This window comes from Anabrus simplex, chromosome 14, assembly GCF_040414725.1.
Source record: "Anabrus simplex isolate iqAnaSimp1 chromosome 14, ASM4041472v1, whole genome shotgun sequence".
NCBI classification, from domain to species: Eukaryota; Metazoa; Arthropoda; class Insecta; order Orthoptera; family Tettigoniidae; genus Anabrus; species Anabrus simplex.
The window spans coordinates 69,597,374-69,618,200 of record NC_090278.1 but is presented as its reverse complement, the minus strand read 5'-3'; the positions used below and the strand labels follow the sequence as shown (position 1 = coordinate 69,618,200).

The following is a 20,827-nucleotide window of genomic DNA, read 5'->3' as shown; positions in this document are numbered from 1 at the left end:
TTCGACGTGGTAATAGTACACAAGACCCTATCATTATTTTTTTACTCGACATCTTATTAGCAAAATGGCGGAAACAATCTATCGTGGCAGTTTTTTTGGATATTAAAGGCGCCTATGATGCTGTGTTATTGCATATCCTCTGGGAGAAATTATTTAGTGCTGGATTCCCCATCCAATTCCTTTCTATTTTAAATCAACTATTTACTAACCGCCGGTTAACTATTAAATCTCCCCAACACACAATTGATAGCCGTTAAGCCTCATTCACAATGCAAATGTAACCGTAAACTTAACGACGTAACGTAACCGTAAAATTAACGTAACATTTGTGGTATTCACAATGGAGGAACGTAACATTAACGTAAAGAGTACACAGCAGCCAATCAAGACACTGCCATGTTATTTAGCATGGAAGTCAGGTTTTGGGCTATCTCGCAGTTTTATATTTCAATACCTCGATGGAATCAAACAACGTGGTAGCGGAATCCATATTACTTCAAACATCTATTGCTTTGCTCCTGGGAACTGTGTAGGCCTACGGTACCTGAAAAGGCGATCTAAACAACGGTGCAAAAAATGGGTTCATCCCTTGAATCAATATTTCAGGGCGATTTCGGTAGAGTACTGTAAGAAATGACCCTCATCAGTTCGTTTTGGACATGCGGATGAAACCTGAACTGTTCGCCTTTCTTACGATTTGCTTCCCCTTTTGTAATAAAAAGAAATGTAAGGTCTCCTTTACCGACATCTATGACCCTATCTATCACACCCCGATGAGATGTTTGGATGATATCGTTTTCGTAAACTAGTAGTCCGTCAAAACGTTAATATACAGGGACACTGTTTTATTTATGACAGGGATTGTCTCGTCCGTTCGCCAGCGCTGCGAGCTTCTCTCCCCCCATTTACCGTCGGATTTCATTGCTACAAGATATTTATTTCCAACTATTACTTTTTCGGTACCGTACAGCGTATTTGTAATTCTTTTTCCTTCTATCACACATACACACAAAGATTATTTTGAAAGAGAAGTACAAGCGTTTCGTCGAAAGAAGTCATTATATTGTGCACAACACACAATGTTTACCTCTGCTCTGATTGGCTGGTTCTTAAAGTTAACGTAAAATTAACTGCAAGAGCTTGGAGTTTGCAATCCCTTAATTTTACGGACTCGCAGTTAAGTTTACGTCGGCTCATTGTGAATGGTTCCATTAGATAAGATGGCCGCTAACTTCTAAGTTAACGTTAATTTTAAGTTTACGTTACGTTACGTTTGCATTGTCAATGGGGCTTTACACATCACAAGGTTTACCACAGGGTTCGATACTCAGTGGAACTTTGTTTGCCCTTTACATGAAAGAGCTCGAATCTCTTGTGATTCCACACGCGCGAATTCTAGCTTACGCGGATGATTATGTTATTTATTGTTCTGACTCCCACATTGACCTGTGTAAAGCCACAATATCTCGGGTTTTAAGTTTAGTCTTTCAGTGGCTCACGGCCCATGGACTTTCACTTTCTATACCTAAATGTGCAGCGATGATCTTTACACATAAACGAACCTTTGATAAAAGCCCTATTAACTTTGACACTTATAGCATTCCCTTGGTTTCACAACACTTATATTTAGGAATATATATCGATCAAAAACTCACATGGCAAACTCATATATGGCACCTTATTCGGAAATCTGATCGTTATATCACCATCTTACGAACGGTAACGAAACGTGCATGGGGTGCTGACCCTTTGTCAGCACTACAGCTATATCATGCAACCATTCGGTCCATACTTGATTATAGCGCCCACATTATTGATTTAACCTCTAAACATAGTTTATTAGCTTTGGATCGTCTCCAATTTTCAGCACTACGTATCAGTGTGGGTGCCCTCCGCACAACACCAACTAACGCTTTATTAGTAGAAACTACGGAAGAACCACTGTATATTCGCAGGATAAAACTTTCCAAAAAATTCCTACTTAAACATATTACTAGAACGAACTCCCTTATTGTCCCTAAATTACAATTATTATATGAATATTATCAACAGCGTCCTCCTCCCAATCATCGGTATCCCGCCATATATATGGCTTATGCTGAAATCTACCACTTAATGAGACTATATTTCGTACACCACGCGTTAATACGTATTCATACCACTATGATATTCAAACATTCCGTCCTTCTATTATCATTGCCCCTTCTGATGCATCAAACCAATCAATGTCTACACCTTATCCCACATTATACGCTCATAAGAAATTTAAAAGTCCCATAACCTCACCAGATTACCACCTATTTACCGATGGGTCAAAATCAAATACTGGAGTCGGAGCAGCATTTTACGATCCACAACTACACACTAGCTTTAAATATCCGTTACCTAATAATTTAACTATCTTTACAGCAGAATTATGTGCCATATACCTAGCCCTCGTATATGTTCAACAGTTGCAATCCAAAAAAATAAATATATTCAGCGATTCTCAAAGTGTTTTACAAGCTCTGCAATCACTCGCTCCTCATACAAATACATATGTCTACAAAGTTAAGTCTCTTCTATTTCGACTTGAAACATCCGGTTTTGTTATAACGCTAATATGGATTAAAGGGCATAAACGGCACGTAGGCAACGATATGGCCGATATAGCAGCGAAAGACGCCAGTACAGATACCGCGAATATATTACAAATCAAAATTCCGATTCCCGACTTCTTTCCACATATCAAAACTGCAGCTCAACACACATGGTGCACACAATAGCGATTATCTGTTCGTACGAAAGGTCAACATTACTATCAAATTCAACCGAGTATTCCCAAACTGCCGTGGTTTGCAGATGGTACGTATACACGACGTCACATTACCAATATCATTCGATTACGTTTAAATCATGCCTTAACCCCAGTATATTTAACTCGATTTCACATTACGAACGACCCAACTTGTTCCTGCGGAGAATCTCAGGGCGATAGTGACCACCTGTTTTTTCATTGCCCCCAATATGCACATCACCAGGCCATTTAATGCAGAAATTACTTAAAGTTCACGTACCTTTCCCTACACGACTTTCAGTTTTGTTGCACCAACCTTCGACTATGATCATTACTATTTTAAACGAATACCTTGATAACATTCACATAAAATTGTAATTATGATCTAGTTTTTCAGTTGTTTTGTTCCGACATGTTTGTGAGGTGGCACTTCTATATGTTCCTGTGCATCTATCTACGTGTGATCATGCTAAAATCAGGCATTAGTGATGTAATCGTGTGCTTTTGTGATATAAGTGTAATATATTAATGGTCTCGTGACTGGGAAAGAATTTATTGAATCCCAAATAAATACCCGCAAGACAAGACAAGACAATATATGGCCGTCAACAACAACTAAAGCGAACCGACGTACGAGGTGTTAAGTTTTGCTTAGGCATGTGTGTATTTTTATCACCACTAGTCTGCAGAACGAAGTGAAGTATAAAAGGTTAGGAGATATTTCATATCCAATGGTAATTTTACCGGCTGAGCACTTAAAACGTACCAATAATCTGCTTTTGAATGAATGATTTTTTTAAAAAATTCCTCCTTCTGTAAGTCACTGTCACAAGAAACATGCACCGCCTGACCAAAAGTAGTTGCTAACGATGTACGCTATGCTCAAATCCTTTGTTACAAAAGAAACGAAATGTACTGTAACTCAATTTAAACACACGAAAAGGAACAAAGTTCCAGGATTTGAAGAAGACTGCAGACAATATAACAAATTTATAAACAGTGGAATCAAATGTGCCTATCATTTTCACCTTACCTCGGCTCAGAAGGACTAAAAATACAATAAATTGTGTTTCGCTTGTGGTTCGGAAGTAATGTATCAGTAGGCCAACGGTAATAACAGGTCCATCGGACTGATGCAGACGGCTTAAATTGCTTTACTTTGCCTCACAAAATCGCTAATTACACTTTCTGTTTTGTGCAGCTGCATCACGTATTTTCCGTAGCCTAAAAATAGTTTTTGTTAGTTGTTTATTTTCTTTCTTTCATTCTTAATCTTTTTACCCTCCAGGGTTGTTTTTTTCCTCGGACTCAGCGAAGGATTCCACCTCTACCGCCGTTAGTTGTTTACCGTCCCTTTTAACAGCAAACATTATTGTCTTAGAAACAACCATCCTCTCGTAACACTAATCAGAAGGGAAAGATGAGGAATGGTTATCACCAAAAGAAAGAGAAGAATCACACAGGACGAGAAAATGAAAGAATTATTTTGCGGCGCAAACCTAACACCTCAGCTAGGGAATCCGAAATCCAGAGATTCTCACGACAGGCAAGGGATACCGCGGATATATTCAGGTTACAAAAATAATAGACAGTAACAAAGGGAGATGTGTTGTTTTGTAGAATCTGTCACTCCACGACGGCTTCACCCCCGCTACACTTCAGCTGGCCAATCCAGAACAAACATGGATGGTGAAAATTGACTAGAATGAACCCGTAAAACGAGTACAGACACGCAGAACACTTAGTTAAAAAAATAGGAGGAGGACGCATCGACCAGGAGTACGGTACTGTATAGGCTGGGATGTGGGCGCCGTAGGTCAAGTGTCGCAGTAGCTCACATGGTAAGCGGGCCTGGAAGTACGTGATGGGACACAGTGTTCGAGGTAGGAGGTTCGAATCTCACATAAGAATGTTTTAACAGCCAGTTGCCGGGGATGTGTTAAGGTTGCATACCGTAAAATGTGGGGGAATAGGGACAAAAAAAGGGAAAATAATAATTTATTCTTCAAAATGTCAACTAAAGATATTTTGTTCATAGAAGGGAAATTGAAGTGTTATTCATTCTTTTACCTTTTCAGAAAGTCTAAGGATTTATACAAAACATTTTTTCAGTGTGGCCAGCCTGTAAAGCAGCTGACGTTTTTTTTCATGTTTTTGGTTAGGGAAAACTTTAGTTGGTGAGCTAATTTCAGAGGCTGAAACGGTGTGTTCGGATTATAATTACATTCGGTGATATTCTTTGAGTTCGCCTCTGTGGTGTAGTGGTTAGCGTGATTAGCTGCCACCCCCGGAGGTCCGGGTTCGATTCCCGGCTCTGCCACGAAAATTTGAAAAGTGGTACGAGGGCTGGAACGGGGTCCACTCAGCCTCGGGAGGTCAACTGAGTAGAGGTGGGTTCGATTCCCACCTCAGCCATCCTCGAAGTGGTTTTCCGTGGTTTCCCACTTCTCCTCCAGGCGAATGCCGGGATGGTACCTAACTTAAGGCCACGGCCGCTTCCTTCCCTCTTCCTTGTCTATCCCTTCCAATCTTCCCATCCCTCCACAAGGCCCCTGTTCAGCATGGCAGGTGAGGCCGCCTGGGCGAGGTACTGGTCATTATCCCCAGTTGTATCCCCCGACCAAGAGTCTGAAGCTCCAGGACACTGCCCTTGAGGCGGTAGAGGTGGAATCCCTCGCTGAGTCCGAGGGAAAAGCCGAACCTGGAGGGTAAACAGATGACGATGATGATGATATTCTTTGAACTACTTCTGAAGTTTCCAGAAGATTCCTGTTACTAAACTGTGCTCTTTTTTTTTTTAGACTTGTACCATATAACTTGAAAGTGGGGTGAATAGGGACAATGGAAAACAGCGAGAAGTTGATTTGTATAGGGATTTAACTGGAGAAAACCCTTTCAGCGAACTTGCAAAATTAGATATATCGACTCTCGTACTTCCACATTCTAATGCGCATGTAGAAGGAGTGTTCAGGAAAGTCAATATAACTAAAAATACACTGAGAAATAGAATGTCAATTAAAACACTCCATTCGGTCATGTGTGTACAATTTGTATTGAATAGGGCAGGGGAATGCTGTTATACATACGATCTATCCAAAGAAGTTTTTTTTTTTTTTGCTAGTTGCTTTACGTCGCACCGACACAGATAGGTCTTATGGCGACGATGGGACAGGGAAGGGCTAGGAGAGGGAAAGAAGCGGCGGTGGCCTTAATTAATGTACAGCCCCACCATTTGCCTGGTGTGAAAATGGGAAACCAGGGAAAACCATTTTCAGGGCTGCCGACAGTGGGGTTCGAACCTACTATCTCCCACCCAAAGAAGTACTGCAGAAAATAGGCACATTAGGGTCATACAACTATCCAGGTCAAGTACCTTCAACTTCTACAGATCAGCCATAAGTAGACAAATATAGTACAGTTTTTTAGTTTGTGTATATAGTTTGCAATGAAATAGACCTATGTTAGGATTACGATCATTAATAAAACGCAGTGAACATTTTATTATTATAATAGTGCTAGTGTTTTAGTGCGACTTGTATTCAACCCAATATAGTAGAGACAATACGCGACACTTACAGATTTAGCCTTGCTAAAATGGGAGACAATTCAACGCTGGTGCTCCTAGTGACTTGACCTGAAAAAATCGCGCTATAAATTCAAATATCAATGGAAATTTATATACGGAAATGGATAAATAAATTACGTCTAGAAAGAAAGTATTGTATTGTATTGTATTTATTAGTGAACAAAACAGGCGTTCAGCCCCGAATACATGTTCACAATAATAATAATAAGTAACAAATAAGATTAATAAGAATAGTCCAACCTGAGCCACCCCTCTCCATTATATACTAAATAACATAAAAAATACCGTCCCGGTTTTATACCAGAACCAACTCCATCTACATCAATTCACAACAGCCTGGTCAATGTTTACATTCTACTGCTGGTGTTACAACTCCATGCTTGTTATCACTCTCACGTACGCAGCCTTCTTACTTCAGCATTTTCATCACCTCTATTGTTCCCTGACCTACTCCAGCATAAGCTGCAACAGCAGCATTACCAGGTTGCATTCCAAACCAGCCATTACATGATTGCATACCAACCCGGCCATCTTATTTCGTCATTGCGTTCCAATCAACCATACCGCAACTTTTACCAATCTGCGTTAACATTGCTTCATTTCATTTCATTCCGTCATAACACTCCATAATAAAATTACCTCTCATCTCCAGAGATTTCGGCAATGAATAACAAATACCAATCACGCCTCCAAAAATTTTGGCCAGCAATACTCCAACACCACATTTTAGCAATACCACACCAACCCCACCTCATATACCACCTCTACTTCTTCTACAAATACACTCACCTTCTACCATCCACCATCTTATACCACCACTTCTCCAACACCACATTTCAACCCTATAACATATCATAATTTAATACTTCCAACACCACACTTCAGCATACCAGCTCTACTCCTTCCACAAATACACTCACCTTCTGCCATCCACCATCTTATACCACCACTTCTCCCACACCACATTTCCACCCTATAACATATCATAACTTGCATTTACCATACACTCATACTCATCCTACCCGTCATAATTACCTACTGAAGACTCCATCTTCTACCAAACCAAAATTTACAAATAGCCGAGTTACATTACTACATCTCCATACCTTTCCACCACCACATTTCAACATATACCACCTCTACGTCCAACACCACATTTCCGCCCTAACACGCACTCGTCTGCCATCACTCAGCATTTATACCAGTCACCAATACAATACAAAATGTTAATAAACTCACCTGTTTCCAGCTCCAAAAATTAAATAGCCATCAACACCACATTTCAACCCTATAACATATCATGACTTGAATACTCAGCCTTCAATACTTCCAACACCACACTTCAGCATACCAGCTCTACTCCTTCTACAAATACACTCACCTTCTGCCATCCACCATCTTATACCACCACTTCTCCAACACCACATTCCAACCCTATAACATATCATAACTACATCTCCATACCTTTCCAACACCACATTTCAACATATACCACCTCTACTTCCAACACCACAATTCAGCCCTAACACACACTCATCTGCCATCACTCAGCATTTATACCAGACACCAATGCAATCTCAGTACCACCATCTCTACTTCTTCTACAAATATATCTTCTATCTCTCCCTGCGCTCCTACTCAAATTCTGAGCGAGGTACTCACGGGTTAACACTGGCCTTACTTTTATACCCTGATCTTGTCTAACTACACCACTACACTCAGCTCTCTCAGCTTCTTGTTGCTCACTCTCCTTTCCCCCATCACCCCTTTGATCTTCAGCCTCTCTCCTGCATTGCCCGTCCACTGCTCTTTCCTTACCGTTGTTCATACTTCCACTTAGCACCTCGCTCTGTCTCTCTTGACACTTTTCAGTACTACTTCCTATAATTACACTTCTACCCTCGTTATCTTTCACTTGCCTATTATCTTCCACTCGTTTGTCATCCCCGTTATTCACTACACTTCTCTTAGCCTCCTCATCTTGTTTCATCCTCCGTTCTAGGTCCATCAGTCTATTCACCGACCATACTCTCCTCCATCTGTTGCCTGTCACCACTAATTCCTGTCCTCTGATGACTGCATTCAACCCTTGCTGCCTAGCTCGTATCATGTGTTTTTTAAGAGTTTTTTCATTCCTCCACTCTTCAGCTCCTATGTCCCTCCTTATCCATATTTTTTCTCCTTGCACGTTACCTGCATTACGCACCACCGTATCAGCCATCAGTGTAGAAAATAATTGCACTTTGATAGGCCTATTACCTCTAAATCTTCCCACTCTTGTCACATCATCAATGTCCACTTCACTGAAATTTATTTTCATTTTACCCTGAATTAAGTCCACTACTTTATATACTATACTCGTCTTATCTTCCTTCTTACCCTCTTGCACTCCATATATAAATAAGCATTTATTTCTGCGACTTCGGGTGTTAACAACTACGTCGGCTTTCAGTTTCGATATCTCCTCTTCCAATCTCCCTATCTCCTCTCTTAATGCTGAAACTTCTTCACCATTTCTTCTCACCTGTGAAGCTGTGTCTTCTATCTTTTCCTGAAACCACCCCTTCATTTTTTCAAACTCCCTCGTTTGTTCCTTGATCATGTTCTTGATTTGTCCGAAGGGACATGTCTCTGCTACCACCTCTGTTACGATTTTTCTGATTGTTTCCATGTCCTCCCAGCTCATATTTCCTCTGGAAGTCGGACCTGGGTTCAGTTCTACTCCCCCAATCCAAAGCAATATCAAAATCACCGCTGCAGAAAGTATAAAGTATCCTATTTTATCCAGTTCTATTCTGCATCTTCTTGTCTTCACTTCTTCTTTCTTCTTCCTTCCCTCCCAACCACCTATGCTCGCCCTGTACTGCTCTGTACCAATCATTGCCTGTAAGCACCTCGCTGCCTTCCAACACTCCGCACTTACACTACCTTCTCCCACTCCAGGGACCCTCCACTCCGTACGTCTGCACTCGCCGGTGGCTCTAGGTGAACTGGGTCTAGAAAGAAAGTGTTATTGAGATATTAACTTCCAAGTTGCTAAAGCAATTCTGGATAAATGAATGAAGAATTATTTTAAAGGTTATTATTCAAAGACTGAAATTAGACATATAAATAAGATGTGAAATAGACTGCTGTGAAATGGCTTGATCCTTCATTTATGCATTACTTTTTTAGCTTTAGCATTCCTGCCTGAACTCTTACGGTTGGATTTGTCTTTTTTCTCATTTAAAACATTGTATCATCACATGAAAACACTTGTCAATAAAAATATCGGCACATTCCCTACTCATATGATGCAATGAATTAACCTTTAATAGCTGGACAATTTTCCTCTTAACATGAAGCCTGCTAACAGAAAGAAAATCTATAAAATCCCGGCTTTAATCTGAGAAGAGGGATAAAAGAAAGAAAAGTATGAAAATGTTGTCGATAGTGATGCTTTGAGGAATATTTACGTACAATTAGAGTAAAAATGTAACATACCCTTGGCTGTATAGTCGAGGATTTTTAAAGTCGCTGGCCTGGAAATGATCTGAACAGATCTTATAATTCTTATATAAGCGTAACGTCCCTTCTTTCTTGTACACCTTATCCAAATCACTTCTGCGACATTTCAAAACCCACAGATCACACCTACAACAACACACCACTATACAATAAATTATGCGTATTATATTTTAAGCCAGTTAAAATATGGATCGAGCAGGTCAGAAGATTATGAAGTACTATAAAGATCTCTGTCACTGGAAGAATATATATGCAAACACAATCTTACTTACATTTTCTTGGTATGAGGGAACCTGAAGAACCTGAAGCCAAACACAGCACATACCGTACCTTTCCCGTCATGTTGAGAGGAGATATCAAGGAATGACACACGCTACTCTTTAATTATGTCAACTCACTGAAAACGCATAAATAACACCAAAAACGTCACACAAAAGTACACGTGCTCTTATGACAGAATCAGTAGTTTTCGGGTCTACTCGCTAGAGAGAGCTCCAATAGCTGTCCCTCGATATCTCGCTCAGTGTCGCGTATTGTCTCTACTGTATTTGATTCAACTGATCGTATGGCTATAATATCGGCTAGATCTATCTTCACAAGAGGACACCATTAGAGTCACTAAACTTCGAAGGCGGAACAGCACAACTGAAATAAGTTAAGTGCAATTTTAATGCCTTATGTTTCTAAATCTGGAGAATTTATAGAGTTTTCAAATCCAGATCTGGTGATTTCTGGTGTTTTTCAAATCCATATCTGGTGATAATAAGTATCTAGGAGTTGGCGTGATTGGGGTCGATGATGGTGTAAGATTATGATGGCAGCGCACACGTCTCGCTCCGGTCACTGGTGCAGCGGCTTTTTCCCGTCTGTAGATAAGTAGAGTGTTTTATGTTTGTGTTTGTATCCTAGTAAATTTTCTTTTGTGTTTGTTCCGGTGCTAGTATAGTGTAATCCCCTTTTGGAATACTATGTCTGTAGATAGTGGAGGTGGCCCTTTAGGACGACCTCCTGATATTGGTAAAGATGCCGTGCGTGAGGACTTACACATGGACGCTAGTAATACTGATACCCAACGAGATAGTTCTCAAGATTCAATACGTGCCATGGATCAGCGTCCGCACGTTCCTGTGCCTACCTATTCTAACACTCATCTTGGCCCTTACATAGTATTTGTCGAATCGACTGAATCTCAAAATAAAATAGGACATATTCACCCTATGACTCTGGGTCGGATTTTCTATGAGAAGCAAATTGGTGACGTCAAGGCCATCCATAGGAAGGGAAGAAATAGAATTCAAGTTACTTTCATGTCTAGTAAGGCTGCAAACGCCTTTCTTTCTCATCCCATTCTTACAGAAAGGAAATTGACAGCTTTTATTCCGTCCTCGAATATTCAGCGAGTTGGGGTAATACGGGGAGTAGACACTACTATTTCCGAATCCGACATTCTCACCTATTTAGACTCACCATATCCTGTAGTGAAAGTACAACGTCTAAATAGACGTTCATCCAAAGAAGGAAAAACTGAATATATCCCTACCGGTACTGTGAAGGTTGTATTCGAAAGTCAACAACTTCCGAAAAGTGTGTCCATTTTTAAAGTCATTTTAGAGGTTCAGGCCTTTATATTCTCTCCTTTATTATGCAAACGATGTCAGCGGTATGGACACACCGCCACTAATTGTCGTTCCAGGGAGCCGCGCTGTGGACAATGTTCACTAAATCACTCTACCGAAAATTGCACTCATCTCTTAGTTGCATGCGCTAATTGTGCTGAAAATCACCCTGCGGGGGCTGAATGTTGTGAAATCCACAAACAACAGAAGGAAATTAAACGCATTATGAGTGTTGAAAACAAATCATATTTCGAAGTGAAAAACTCTTTTGCCCCATTAGCATCCATATCTAATCCCCTTACGATGCCACAACATTTCCCTCCTTTACCCACTCGATCTTCCCAATCGGAAGAAACTCTCCCTCGAAAGCGTAAATTTACTATGGTAGTTCGGAACCCTCCCCGCCCACCTGTCACACCAGGTTATGACAGGGCATCATATCTTAATTTGATAAGTAATCCGAAAATGGTTCCAGAACATTCTGGCACTCCAATGGTGCGTTTGATACCTGCTACTCCTACCGAGACTGCATCTACATCACGGAAGTCCAGTCCTCAAGGGCAACCTACGGATCCCCCCGCACCAATATCGGCATCTCCCTCTGTCATGGCTTTACCTTGTAAATCAAACGTTTTTTCTAATGAACACTGTCGAAACGCCTTTACAAAATTTGCAGCTTTACTAGAAGAACTGGGACCGAACGACCCATGGAAGCATAAGTTAAAATCATTACATGATGAGATTCTTCTGTCCGTCTGCTCATCTCTATCGCCTGCTTCTTCTTGAAAGTAACTTCTGCCCATGCGGTCGGGCAGTAGGTACTGTACATCACTTCTTTTTTTCAGTGTCAGACAACTGCACATCAATGTCGCGAATTCATAGCTAAGCTTCTTCATGCGGGTTACCAACTGCCGTTAAACGTTTCGTGTTTCGTGTCCTAACCGACTTTTCACGTTGTGGACTTAATCGTCAATTTTTTTATTGTATGTAACATCCATTTGTAACCTTTTCCTTTCATCTGGGTACGGACTTGCACATCCTCACCCTTATATGTGGTCCGGTTTTTGTTTGTTTGTAGTAAGACGTCGTGACAGACCACACAGACGTGAAGAATTAGAACCCTGTGTCCCAGTGTTTTTGTGTTCTTCCCTGATCGTTTAGCCTATATATCATTGGTATTTTCCTAAGTTTCATCCTTAACCGTTGCCATTCACTTTTTTACATAGCTCTCCCTCCTCTTTCGTAGTGTACTACTTTTTTCTACTGTTGGCACCTCTCCCCGACATTAATTAACCCGCAAGCCAGTGACTGGACGTAGCGTCTTACGACGATGTCCAACAACTAACCAAGAAGAAGAAGAATTATGATGGCAGTGGACCGATCTCGGATCTTGATGCTACTATCGATTGAGAAAAATATGGCGCGTTCCTGGGGGACGGATGGTTGACACATGGCTGTGTTTACGTCGTGTTGAGAGAATAATAAGCGGTATTTTGGCAGTCTTATTTGCGTATAAAGTATAAACCCCGTGAATTCGCAGATTTTCTCGTGTTAACAGTACAGTGCAGTATTGGAAGTGTATGTTACGTCTATGTGGAGCTAAACCGATCGAATTACACTGACGCAGGTAAAATACTTTAAAGACAAAAGTTTAATGATGAATGGATAACGGCAAAATTTCAGCGTCAAATCCAAACTTTTTCCAAACCTAATTTGTGTTTAGCAAAGCTGACATGTATTGATTTACTTAATTTTACTCTTCAATTACCATCTCTTTAATGGATGCAATTCTGTAGTTCCCAATATTCTAATTATCTTCATATGTGCAGATATCGGTTTGAGACTTCTATCTCCAGCATCAGAACCGGAAGTGATGCACACATTCAAGTACCCCCAGAAGATTCCCATACCAGCTGCTGATGACATTTGTACCATTTTTTGAAGTCTTCTCTTACCTCATAATAAAATACCAGAGATAGGAAATTTTCAGAAAAACGATTGCAAGAAACAAGAAGAAGTTTTGGAGTCATTAATATTTGGTTTGTAGTGTCACTGATGTTAGAAAATATAGATGGGAGATATCCACAGTTTTCTGCAACTGTATGAACTCTTATATACTTTTCAAACACTTGAGATAGGCTATGTATTAAATAAAGGAGCAAGTACTATGTATATACATGATTTTAATTCTGAGTGACTTATCTTTTACAAATTATTCACCAGTAAATTATTGTCATTTTTTACAGGAGTTTGAAATTTGGACACAGTTGCATGAAAATCACATGCTACTGAATTTGAAATAGGCTTAGGCATGAGACAGATTGATTTTGCATTTTGAACATTTTGCTTTCGGTACTCCATTGCATTCTGGTTCCGGTCCTGCAGTGTAGGAGTTGCGTGCCTGCCTCTTACCCAGAGGCCCCGGGTTCAAATCGTGGCCAGGTTGGGGATTTTTACCTGGGTCTGAGGGCTGGTACAAGGTCCACTCAGCCTGCTTGATTACAATTGAGGAGCTATCTGACGGTGAGATGGCAGCCCCAGTGTAGAAGGCCCAGAATAACGGCCGAGAGGATTTGTCGGGGTGACCATACAACACCTCATAATCTGCAGGCCTTTGGGCTGAGCAGCTGTCGCTTAGTAGGCCATGGCCCTTCAGGGCTGCTGCGCCATGGTGTTTGGTTTTATGCATCCTGGTCTTTTCCATGGACTCTCTTTTTCATCAAAGTGGCTAATTTCATTTTTACATGCATTCATATTTTTATTGGTGTAGATTGTACTGCATACAAATTTGTCTGATAGGCTATTAAAAAAATACTGTCATCAGCAATAAATTTATTGAAGGAATCAGTTGCTAAGTTAATGAGTCTCGAGTCTTTGTTATTCTCCATGTCAGATTATTATGATTAATTTCTGAATCCTCTTATTCACTATCACTATCTTCTGTTAAGTTAGTATAGTTGAAGTTGATGGAATATCACTTGAATTTACCACTAATTCATGTGTAATATTATCACTCTCTGCCAGAATGACTACATTCTTACTAGAACCATGAGTTCTAGTTTCATTTTCACATCACTGGGAGAAGCCAAAACAGAATCATCTGATCCGTATCCATTTATTGAGTGAACAGTTAGGCTACTTTATTCCTTCCTTTTCTCCTGTAACAACTGTTAGGACACAACCTCTCTCCTTGTGGCTGCCATTGTAGCCTGGTGTAACCTGGAAGTCACCCCATTTATTTATTATTATTATTATTATTATTATTATTATTTCTTCAATTTTGGCCTACTTTGGACCACATCAATACTTTAGCCCTGCGCGGAACGAATGTCGTTTGTTTACACACTCGCGACCTTCTCGGGAAGGATGTTGTCAAGTGGTAGTCAATGCTGCCAACTCTCTTCTTAGGAACTAGTGAGTAAGTGGTGCTTTGATAGGAGGTGGTGATGATTATTGTTACACCATTGGTCTGGACAGGTTCTTGCCGTGCAGACGGTTAGGATAGGACCTGGACAAGGCCAGTGATATAGGGACAAGAAACGGGGGTCTGGGGGCGTACACCCCCAGGTCAGAAGCGGCCTTATGCCTATATTTTTGTGTGGAAACACGATTGGTCTGGACTGGTTCTTGGCATGATGACGGTTAGGATAGAATCTGGAAAAGACCATTGGTCTGGACTGGTTCTTGCCGTGCAGACGGTTAGGATAGGATCTGGACAAGACCTGAGATATAGGGACAAGCAAAAGGGCGTTTTTATTGTGCTGGGATTGGTAACGGATTATGATTATCATAATTGACGGGAATGAGATCACGTTACATGTTATAATTCTCATGTTAGGTCCGTATTGAAATGTACGTAAATACAAAGTATGTTACAAGTGTTATTTTTTTAATACCCACCTATTCCATACAAAGAGGTGAATATTTAAAAAAAATAACACTTGTAATGAGATCACGTGCTGCTTTACGTTGGCCAGTAGGAATGCAAGTAGCTACTCCAGCATGAAAATGGCATGTAATACTCTTCATTAGCTTATAAAAGTAAATGTAGTTCTTGGGGCAGGGTGGTGGGTTCCTGGACATAGCTATGAACACATCTCTCCTCTGAGATGCATTCCAAGTAAGATTTCATTAATTTCCACTTACCTACAACGTTAAAAAAATCTTGTCTCCAGGACTGGAGTTTTACCGGGACCACAGTAAACAATTGACTTGCTGGTTAGTCTTTTCTCCTCTCAGAACTTCATTTTGCTGTGGTTCCTCTTCTCTGATCACATGTTCTTGGACTTTACATTTTGCTTTTCTGGAACCCCTTGAATTTATGAATTTTAGATTTCTTTTGGATTGATGCCAAATTCCTCCATGACTTTTCTTGTTTCTTCTACCCATTTAGTAGTTGCTTTTAATTTGAGGATGAAGTTAAAGATTTCCTTTCTTAGCCGACTCTCGTTCATTCTTGTGAGGTGCCCTTAAAACTTCAGTCTCCTCTTACGTATGGTGTCTGTGATCTTCTCTGTCTGTCTGTATAGATCTTATAGATCTTTTTTTTTTTTCTTTTTTTATAATTTGCTCTACATCGCACTGACATAGAGAGGTCTTATGGCGACAATGGGATAGGAAAGGCCTAGGAGTGGGAAGGAAGTGGCCGTGCCTTAAGGTACAGCACCACGGAAAACCATGTTCAGGGCTGCCGACAGTGGAGTTCGAACCCACTATCTCCTCCCGGATCCAAGCTCACAGCTGTGCGCATCTAACTGCATGTCCAACTCGCCCTGTACTGACATCTTTCTTAAGACTGTTATTAAAAACATTTATGCTTTTGAGACCTTTTCTATCGTGAAATTACCAGCATTTCGCCCCAGTGTAGCAGTGGGCTCATCAGTTGGATTGCTACATCTTTCCAAGATGCTGGCGGTTAGTGTATGGTTAGGACACCACTACAAGCCTCGTATCTAGGACAATGTAGTGAGGGTGCATATTATTATTATTATGCTAGGAAACCATCCAGTGGAAAGTGTGGAAACCTTTACGTAGGCCTACCTCGGCAGTGTAATATCTCGAGACACACTAGGTACAAAACAGTACAAAAGAGCTCTCATGTTTACCAGCAAGTATGAACACTACTCTGGGATCCCAAAGTACCAACAGAATCAAAGCTGGTGATGTTCAATCAGTACTTCATACCAATCTTAACCTATGGTATCAAAACCTGCACCCTCACTAAGAAGGACTCATCAAGGTTGTAAGCATTTGAGATGAAGTTCCTGAGGTCCACAATTCAAAAAAGAAAACTGGACAAGTTAAGAAATGACGTGGTTAGGAAAAAAGCTGGGATTGGGAGATCATTATTAGATGGGGTCACTCTGTCCAGATTGAGGTGGTTCGGGCATGTAATAAGGATGGAGCCAAACAGGACAGCTTATGTTAACTTGGATAGATATGTGGCAGGAAAATGGATGGTGGGAAGACCAAGAACCCACTGGATGGACACTTAATGATGTACATTGCAGATTGGGGAAGGACATTGGAGGACATTATTATTATTATTATTATTATTATTATTATTATTATTATTATTATTATTATTATTATTATTATTATTATTATTATTATTTCAATTATTATTATTATTAAAACCATTATTTCTGATTATGTTAGCCATGTTTGCAAAACTACTTACTGGTTTGCTAGAAGGCAGTTTGAGTTCAGGAAAAGTTATTCCAGTTATTGTAGAATATCAGCAAGATATAGCAGATATTTATGATTCAAGAGGTCAAATGGATTGTGACCTATGCAAGTCATTTGATAGGGTAGATCATAGGAGACTGCTGATGGAAATAATGGTTATTGGCCTAGACAAAAGAGTGGTTGAATAGATGGTTACATTTCTAGAAAATGGAACTCAGAGTATTAGAGTAGGCGAAGTGTTATTTGATCCTGTAATGATTAAGAGAGGGATCCTGCTGGGCAGTATTATTGAATCTTTGTTTTCTTATCTCCAGCTCCATGGCTAAATGGTTAGCGTGCTGGTCTTTGGTGCAGAGGGTGCGGGTTCGATTCCCGGCCGGGTTGGGAATTTTAATCTTCATTGATTAATTCCGATGGCTCGGGGGCTGTATGTGTGTGCCGTCTTCATTAAAATTCATCACAGGTAGGACCCATCTTTATAGACGCAAAGGTCACCTATACAGAGTCAGCTCGAAAGACCTGCACCAGGCCTCTCCGGAGGCCATACACCATTATTATTATTATTATTATTATTATTATGTTTCCTTATATAAATGATACAAGTAAAGAACTGGAATCACAGATAAGGCTTTTTGCAGACGATATTATACAGTATAAAATAGTAACTAAATTACAGGATTGTGAGCGATTGGAAGAAGAGACAATGTTTTGAGATGGACAGCAGATAATGACCGGGCAAGTTGGCCGTGCGGTAAGGGGCGCACAGCTGTGAGCTTGCATCTGGGAGATAGTGGGTTCGAACCCCAATGTCGCCAGCCCTGAAGATGGTTTTCCATGGTTTCCAATTTTCACACCAGGCTGTACCTCAATTAAGGCCACAGCTGCTTCCTTCTCGCTCCTAGGCCTTTCCTATCCCATCATCACCATTAGACCTGTCTGTGTCGGTGTGACGTAAAACAAATTGTAAAAATAATAATAATAATAATAATAATAATAATGGTAAATGGGATGAAAATTCAAGTAGCAAGTTTCACCGAGAAGAAAAGTCTTCTCAAGTCTTAATTACTGCGTTGTTGGGCTGAAAGTACTTCATGGATAACACTGTAAGTACCTAGGTGTTGATATAAGGAAAGATCTTCATTGGGGTAATCACATTAACGAGGTTGTAAATAAAGGATACAGACCTCTATGAGGGTATTTGGGGATTGTAGTAAGTTTTTAAAGGCCGAGCAAGTGGCCACGCAGTTTGGGTCACGTAGGTATCAGCTTGCATTGGGGAGATAGTGGGTTCGAACCCTACTGTCGAAAGTCCATGGTTTATATAAAAAATATTATAATATTTATGGATCCACCTTTTCAATACAATACAATCCACTATTTCATGTGGTTAAAATTTATACATAATACTTAAAAATCATAGGTACATGTTTCACCCTTTTTTACAGGCATCATCAGCCTATCTCAATCTTAAAATTATTGGATATGGGATCTTTCTAATCTTAAAAGCTATACAGTAAAATGTTGGACAGTGATCTCATAAAATGTTATACTATAACATCTAAAATGTTAATGCACAGAAAGTATGTTAAAATATACTGTGAATTAACAGTTTTGATGATTATGATGTTGTTAATCTCGAATATTTGAGTGTTTAAAACTAAAATGGGTCCTCTTCTTATACACCATTAGGACTACGACAGCCTTGAGTGTAAAAGCACAATCATCCAAGGAGAATATTTGTTCCACTCCCATAACTTGAGTTCAAGATAGGAAAATCAATGTCAGTTATTTAAAATAGAAGTGTGAACGTATCAATTGTGTTAAAATATATACGGTTGATTTATCAGAAAGTCGTAGAAAAGAAGATGGGACTTCTTGTAGGAGACATTGCTACTGATAAAATGTTGAGGTGTCAAAGCTAGCTGATGTCAGTGTTTAACTATGTTGGTACGGTAATCAATTGGCTCCAAAAGACAGTCAAGTGCGAATTATTATCCCTGTTGAAATATTTGTTCAAAGAAATGATAGAGTTTTACCTGAAACAAAATGTTAGAGAGCTGGTTGAATGGTAATGTGCATGAGACTTCCCATACGTCAAAAATGCCTAAGGCGGTACTTACTCGTACGGTGAGTGTTAAGTACATCAGACTGTTCCAGCAATGCTAGCTTGACTGACCTTTCTACTTCTAGTATTATAACGGTGTGGCTGAGACGGTGAAGGATACCGAGGGGGGAGGTGTGGGGGGAGGAAGCATGGGCGGATTCTTGCGCGCAGATGTTGTTGTTAGAGGGCTGTTAGGGGCAGGATGGGCGGGCCTAACATTTGGCGAGGTGGTGGTAGCTTTAGAGCAAAAAGTTCTAAAAGTCTGCGGGAATGTGTTATGTTTCAAATTCACAATACCTAATAACTTTGGAGTTAGCTCATATAAAGGATTTTTTTGCCTCAGTGGCATCATTAAGATTGTGGTCTTTGTTATAGTCCATTGTTTCGCATTTTAATATCAGGCCACGGTCACTTCCATCTGACTCCTAGCTGCTTCCTATCCCATTGTCGCCATAAGACCTACCTGTGTTAGTGTGATATAAAGCAGAAAAAAATAAATGTAAAGGATGTGGCACCGAGCTCGATAGCTGCAGTCGCTTAAGTGCGGCCAGTATCCAGTATTCGGGTGATAGTAGGTTCGAACCCCACTGCCGGCAGCCCTGAAAATGGTTTTCCGTGGTTTCCCATTTTCACACCAGGCAAATGCTGGGAGGCTGTACCTTAATTAAGGCCACGGCCGCTTCCTTCCCACTCTTAGCCCTTCCCTGTCCCATCGTCGCCGCAAGACCTATCTGTGTCGGTGCGACGTAAAGCAACTAGCAAAAAAAAAAAAAAAAAAAAGGATGTGGCAAATAATTGCCTGGTAAGACCACAATTAAAGTATGGTTCCAGTGCATGGAACCCATACGAGGATTACTTGCGAGAACTGCAAAAGATCCAAAGGAAAAGCAGCACACTGTGTTATGGTTGATTTCCGAAAAAGGAGTACATACATTTTCATTATAGACCGTTATGCCTTTCAGCGTTCAATCTGCAAGCCTCCGTGAATTTACTAAACGTCACCACAATCCTCTATTTGCAACTAGTGCTGTGGCCTCATTTAGTTCTATACCTCTTATCTTTAAATCATTAGAAGCTGAGTCTAACCGTCGTCGTCTTGGTCTCCCTCTACTCCTCTTACCCTCCATGCCAGAGTGCATTATTCTCCTAGGTAACCTATCGTCTTCCATTCGCCTCACATGACCCCACCACCGAAGCCGGTTTATGCCCACTGCTTCATCAAGTTCATTCCTAACTTAGCCTTTATCTGCTCATTCCAAGAACCCTCCTGCCATTGTCCCCACCTGTTTCTACCAGCAATCATCCTCGCTACTTTCATATCTGTTACGCTAACTTATGAATAAGATATCCTGAGTCCACCCAGCTTTCGATCCCGTAAAGCAAAGTTGGTCTCAAAACAGACCGATGTAAAGATAGATTCGTCTGGGAGCTGTCCTCCTCCTTACATAATACTGTTCATCACAACTGCGAGCTCACTACATTAGTTTTATTGCACCTTGATTCAATCTTGCTTACTATACTACCATCCTGGGAGAACACATCCTGAATAC

At 40.4% G+C, this 20,827-nt stretch overlaps 2 protein-coding genes across 4 annotated transcripts in view; one reads left to right on the top strand and one right to left on the bottom strand.

Moving 5' to 3' along the window:
* The window catches only part of LOC136885495 (zinc finger protein 184), a 132,099-nt gene that overhangs the window by 44,688 nt on the left and 66,584 nt on the right, over positions 1-20,827 (bottom strand). The window lies entirely within an intron of this gene.
* The window catches only part of LOC136885494 (PR domain zinc finger protein 5), a 41,854-nt gene continuing 33,930 nt past the window's right edge, over positions 12,904-20,827 (top strand). The window contains exons 1-2 of one of the 2 annotated variants that reach the window (XM_067158068.2): positions 12,904-13,112; positions 13,315-13,524. The gene's annotated coding sequence lies outside the window, so the exon portion shown is untranslated. The remainder of the gene's footprint in view (positions 13,113-13,314; positions 13,525-20,827) is intronic. The other variant, XM_067158067.2, reaches the window with a different exon arrangement.